This window comes from Cherax quadricarinatus, chromosome 40 (assembly GCF_038502225.1).
Source record: "Cherax quadricarinatus isolate ZL_2023a chromosome 40, ASM3850222v1, whole genome shotgun sequence".
NCBI lineage: Eukaryota > Metazoa > Arthropoda > Malacostraca > Decapoda > Parastacidae > Cherax > Cherax quadricarinatus.
In genome coordinates this window covers 14,184,215-14,191,714 of record NC_091331.1, presented here as the reverse complement: position 1 = coordinate 14,191,714, position 7,500 = coordinate 14,184,215, and positions in this window count along the sequence as shown.

Below are 7,500 nucleotides of genomic sequence, written 5' to 3'. Positions count from 1 at the left end.
TACTCTGTCTGTGGTCTTCTGTGCCCTTCCCCTATCTTCATGACTTTGCATTTGGCAGGATTAAATTCGAGAAGCCATTTGCTGGACCAGGTGTCCAGTCTGTCCAGGTCTCTTTGAAGTCCTGCCTGGTCCTCATCAGATTTAATTCTCCTCATTAACTTCACATCATCTGCAAACAGGGACACTTCTGAGTCTAACCCTTCCGTCATGTCGTTCACATATACCAAAAATAGCACTGGTCCTAGGACCGACCCCTGTGGGACCCCGCTCGTCACAGGTGCCCACTGTGATACATCATTACGTACCATGACTCGTTGTTGCCTCCCTGTCAGGTATTCTCTGATCCATTGCAGTGCCCTTCCTGTTATATGCGCCTGATGCTCTAGCTTCTGCACTAATCTCTTGTGAGGAACTGTGTCAAAGGCCTTCTTGCAGTCCAAGAAGATGCAATCAACCCACCCCTCTCTCTCTTGTCTTACTTCTGTTATTTTATCATAAAACTCCAGAAGGTTTGTGACACAGGATTTGCCTTCCGTGAATCCGTGCTGGTTGGCATTTATACTCCTGTTCCGTTCCAGGTGCTCCACCACTCTCCTCCTGATAATCTTCTCCATAATTTTGCATACTATACGCGTCAATGACACAGGTCTATAGTTTAGTGCCTCTTTTCTGTCTCCTTTTTTGAAAATGGGAACTACATTTGCCGTCTTCCATACCTCAGGTAGTTGCCCAGTTTCCAGGGATGTGTTGAAGATTGTGGTAAGTGGTACGCACAACATATCTGCTCCCTCTCTAAGGACCTACGGAGAGATGTTGTCCGGTCCCATTGCCTTTGAGGTATCGATGTCCCTTAGCAGTTTCTTCACCTCCTCCTCATCTGTATGTATGTCGTCCAACACTTGTTGGTGTATTCCTTGTTGGTGTCCCCATCTGGTCTGTCCCCCCAGAGTCCTTCCTGTCTCTACTGTAAATACTTCCTTAAATCTCGTGTTGAGCTCCTCACATACCTCTTGATCGTTTCTTGTGAGTTCTCCACCTTCTTTCCTCAGCCTTATCACCTGGTCCTTGACTGTTGTCTTCCTCCTAATGTGGCTATACAGCAGTTTCGGGTCAGATTTGACTTTCGATGCTATGTCGTTTTCATACTGTCGCTGGGCCTCCCTCCTTATCTGCGCATACTCGTTTCTGGCTCTTCTACTAATCTCCTTGTTTTCCTGGGTCCTATGCCTCCTGTACCTTTTCCATTCTCTGTTGCACTTAGTTTTTGCCTCCCTACACCTTCGGGTAAACCAAGGACTCGTTTTGGTCTTCCTATTATTTGTTTCCCTTGGGAACAAAACTTTCCTCTGCCTCCTTGCACTTTGTTGCCACATATTCCATCATCTCGTTTACTGATTTTCCTACCATTTCTCTGTCCCACTGAACCTCCTGCAGGAAGTTTCTCATACCTGTGTAGTCCCCCCTTTTATAGTTTGGCCTGTCCCCTTCAGTTCCTGTTACCTTCTTCACTTGTAACTCTACTATATAGTCAAAACTCAGAACCACGTGATCGCTAGCTCCAAGGGGCCTCTCGTAAGTGATGTCCTCAATGTCTGAACTGCTCAGGGTGAACACAAGATCCAGTCTTGCTGGCTCATCCTCCCCTCTCTCTCTGGTTGTGTCCCTGACATGTTGATGCATGAGGTTTTCAAGTACCACATCCATCATCTTGGCTCTCCATGTTTCGGGACCCCCATGTGGCTCCAGGTTTTCCCAGTCGATCTCCCTGTGGTTGAAATCTCCCATTATCAGTAACTTTGCTCTGCTCGAGTGAGCTCTTCTTGCCACCTCAGCCAGTGTGTCCACCATCACCCTGTTGTTTTCTTCGTACTCCTCTCTTGTGTGTGTGTGTGTGTGTGTGTGTGTGTGTGTGTGTGTGTGTGTGTGTTAGTTAGTTACCATTTTGTCCTAGGCACATGTCGATTAGACACTAGGCCTGTTGTAGGTGTGTTGTGTGTTGTGTGTTGTGTGTTGTGTGTGTGTGTGTGTGTGTGTGTGTGTGTGTGTGTGTGTGTGTGTGTGTGTGTCAGGTTTAGGGATTTTTTTTTCAAAGGCAGGGAAGACATTGTGATAGAACAGCTGTAAGAAGAGAAAGGGCTATAATAAGAGTCAATGATAATAAAAGTTGAAATGAGAGAGGATATAAGATAGGATGATGAAGGATGAGAAAAGAAATGATAATTAGAGATTATAATAAGAAATTGCAATAAAAATAATTATTTTTTAATAATAATAAAAATAATAATAATAATAATAATAATAATAATAATAATAATAATAATAATAATAATAATAATAATAATAATAATAATAATAATAATAATAATGGAAGATAAAAATACTGGACTAGTAGACAATCAACTGAGCCATCAATCAACTTCCCCTCCTCCCTTTCAAGGTCCTTCGAAAAAACACAACCACCATCACTACCACTACTATTACCACCATTATCACCATAACCACCAATACCACCACCATCACCATCCCTACTACCACCATTACAACCACAACCTCTGCGCCACCAGTAGCACCACCACCCCGAACAACAGACAGACTGATAAATAAGAACAATCAATTTTTCCCAGTCGAAAAAGAGGAAGAATAATTTCAGTAGTAATATCAGTGACACGCACTGCTAATTGCACAATACTTCATGACACATTTTTGAAGTCACACTGCATGGATTTAAATTTTTAAGGGAGGGGTGAAGGGGACGAGGGAAGGAGGGGGAAGGGGATTTTTTACAGGGAAGGGGATTTTTTACAGGGAAGGGTGCAGAGCTGTGTTTTTCAAATGGCAAGTTGAAATAAATCTTTTGTAAAAGCAGTAAGGTAACAGGGAGCATTTTCATGATCTATTGAGGGTAATATTTTATATGGGGTAGATAAAAAAAAAAAGAGCCATTTTTAAATGGCGTAGGATGAGGATGAATATAGGGTGGAGGGAAGGGAATGAGATTTACGTGGAAGTGGGTAAAGATGTCAACACTATTACTGACGCTAGTGTAAGATATATATATATATATATATATATATATATATATATATATATATATATATATATATATATATATATATATATATATATATATATATGTGTGTATATATATATATATATATATATATATATATATATATATATATATATATATATATATATATATATATATATACATATATATATATATATATATATATATATATATATATATATATATATATATATATATATATATATATATATATATATATCTAGGCTGGAATATTGCTGCACACTAACAGCACCTTTCAAGGCAGGTGAAATTGCTGACCTAGAAAATGTACAGAGAACCTTCACGGCGCGCATAACGGAGATAAAACACCTCAGTTACTGGGAGCGCTTGAAGTTCCTGAACCTGTACTTCCTGGAACGCAGGCGGGAGAGATCTATGATTGTATGCACCTGGAAAATTCTAGAGGGACTAGTACCGAACTTGCGCACGAAAATCACTCACAACGAAAGCAAAAGACTTGGCAGACGATGCAACATTCCCCCAATGAAAAGCAGGGGTGTCACTAGCATGTTAAGAGACCATACAATAAGTGTCAGGGGCCCGAGACTGTTCAACTGCCTCCCAGCAAACATAAGGGAGATAACCAATAGACCCCTGGCAGTCTTCAAGCTGGCACTGGACAAGCACCTAAAGTCGGTACCTGACCAGCCGGGCTGTGGCTCGTACGTTGGTTTGCGTGCAGCCAGCAGTAACAGCCTGGTTGATCAGGCTCTGATCCACCAGGAGGCCTGGTCACAGACCGGGCCGCGGGGGCGTTGACCCCCGGAACTCTCTCCAGGTAAACTCCAGGTATATATACACACACACACACACACACACACACACACACACACACACACACACACATACACACACACACACACACACACACACACACATATATATATATATATATATATATATATATATATATATACATATGTATATATATATATATACATATGTATATATATATATGTGTCGTGCCGAATATGTAAAACTGGTCAATTAGCAAGAACTAATTTAAAATTAAGTCCTTCCTGAAATTTTCTCTTACACGTTTAAAGATATATTTTTTTCATTAATGTTAATGTAAAGATTTATAATTTTACACCAAAAGAATCTTAGAAAACTTACCTAACCTTATTATAACAAGAGCAATTTATTTTAGCCTAACCCAACTAAGTATATTTTAAATACGTTTACAATAATTTAGTACTAAACAAACACAATCAAATATATTTTTTTTGTTAGGTTCAAAATGATTTTGGCGAAATTATTGCATACATAAATTTTCACTTGTCCTATATGGCAAGATGAGCATTGCTCTTTAAGCCAAGATGGCAAGTTCTGCCTATTCGGCACGACATGTATATATATACATATATATATATATATATATATATATATATATATATATATATATATATATATATATATATATATATATATATATATATATATATATATATGTAGTGCCGAATATGTAAAACTGGCCAATTAGCAAGAACTCATTTAAAATGAAGTCCTTTAAAAAATTTTCTCTTACACGTTTAAAGATATATTTTTTCATTAATGTTAATGTAAACAATTTTAATTTTGCACCAAAAGAATCTTAGAAAACTTACCTAACCTTATTATAACAAGGGCAATTTATTTTAGCCTAATCATACTAAATATATTTTAAATACGTTTACAATAATTTAATACTAAACAAACGCAATGAAATATATTTTTTTGGTTGGTTAGGTATAGAATGATTTTGGCGAAATTATTGCATATACAAATTTTCGCTTGTCCTATGTGGCAAGATGAGCGTTGCTATTTAAGCCAAGATAGCATGTTCTACCTATTCGGCACGACATATATATATATATATATATATATATATATATATATATATATATATGTATATATATATATTATATATATATATATATATATATATATATTATATATGTATATATATATATATATATATATATATATATATATATATATATATATATATATATATACATATATATATATATATATATATATATATATATATATATATATATATATATATATATATATATATATATATATACATATATACATATATATATATATATATATATATATATATATATATATATATATATGTATATATGTATATATGTATATATATATATATATATATATATATATATATATATATATATATATATATATATATATATATATATATATATATATATATATATATATATATATATATATATATATATATATATATATATATATATATATATATATATATATATGTATATATATATAATTTTAACAAGTCGGCCGTCTCCCACAGAGGCAGGGTGACCCAAAACGAAAGAAAATCCCCAAAAAGAAAATACTTTCATCATCATTCAACACTTTCACCTCACTCACACATAATCGCTGTTTTTGCAGAGGTGCCCAGAATACAGCAGTTTAAAAGCATATACGTATAAAGATACACAACATATCGCTCCAAACTGTCAATATCCCAAACCCCTCCTTTATATATATATATATATATATATATTACACCAGCGTCAGTAACAGTGCAAAAACATATGATCTCAGCAATCTAGTATAAGTCGAAGCCACGTTATCCACGCCCAGCCTGAGCTAAGCATCACTACAGCAGTGCCTAGGCCGCAAGGGAACTCCATCCCCGTAAACACGCCCCAAAGAGGCGGGTTTGTATATACACAGAGAAGTATGTATCCTGTATACCAAGTGTGTATATATACCAAGAGGCATGTATGACTCATTGTGTTTACTTGGAAAGGTATGTAACTCAATATATATATACACTGAGAGGATTATATCTCTCTGTGTATATACAATGAAATGAGTGTACCTTTCAGTGTATATAAACCGAGAGGCTTGTATCTCTCGGTGTATATACACCGAGAAACTACTTTAAATCCCATTTCAGTGATGAAGTCTTCTTGACTGGCGGTGCACAGAAGAAACGCAGCCCTAAAGACCCTCCTTCAGTCGACAAGTCTTTTTTTGTTTTTAAAAGTCGACAGGTCTTTTTTTTTTATTTTTAAGCCAGGTAAACGAAACAAGTGTATCGTTACTGCAGCGTTCTAATTTAAATTCATACTAACTCCTTGCGAGCGAACCCCAGTGAATGAGGCAGCTTATTCTTACTCTCCTAATTACTGAACCACTTCGTTAACTCTTTTTTTTTACCTATCGTTTACAAGGCGTTTGAAGCCATTGTTAGCGAGTCTTACCTGCGAGGTTCTGCAAGACACCTGAGGTTTCCTAAGATATGGTGTATGTAGTTTGTTTTAGTTGTCGAAAACTCTCTGTCTCTGTCTGTCTGTCTGTCTGCCTTTCTCTCTCTCTCTCTCTCTCTCTCTCTCTCTCTCTCTCTCTCCCCAACATCTAACTTGTGCACGAACGCAATAAGGTAAAGTACTAATGGATTTTTCTCGATGCTGAACACCATGCTATAGATTTTCAATTTTCTTCTTTATTGGCTTGATCTTCTTCTTCTTCTTTTCTTGTTTTACTTCAAAACAGATATATATATATATATATATATATATATATATATATATATATATATATATATATATATATATATATATATATATATATATATATGACTACTCACATTATCAAGGAACTATGATAATGTGAGTAGTCACGAAAGCGCTTGGAATTTCTCTATTCTTTCAGAGTGGTTGTTTTGCATATATATATATATATATATATATATATATATATATATATATATATATATATATATATATATATATATATATATATATATATATATATATATATATATATATATATATTTATTTATTATTTATTTATTTATTTATTGACTTATCTCCAACCCAGGTAGGAACCACATTCATCATTACTCATTTAACTAATTTCTTGCAAAAAAAGTGTTCTGACATTACAATTTAGATGATCCTCCGAATATCTACGTCTGTTCCCCTCGTTCTGAGTGCATTAACTGCACTTCCTACCTCCAGGACTTCATCCTGTTCCCTACTTGTATGTCTCATAGCAATAAAAATGCTTCCAAATGAGCTGATATAGGTAACAGCTCTTAACTTGTCAAGAAAGTTATGAATCCTTAACCTGTAAATAGCTTGTGAATAAAACTAGGGATCCTTAACCTTGTCAAACCCTGTATATAAAAAAAAAAAAAGTCCGGGTCATAGGTTTCTCTGAATTTCTTTAGAAATGTTATCTTGCTCACAAGAGCGCTACAGACTCTGGAAACCACTTGTCTACACTCCGACCTAGCAAGCTCACACACAGCTGCTGGATGCTTAATCTCTACCACTTAGAACTCCTTAAAGTCTTTCCTTCAGTCCTTCCACCCCAGATTTACATACCCTCTTTGCCATCCTGTTCTGCTCCATACA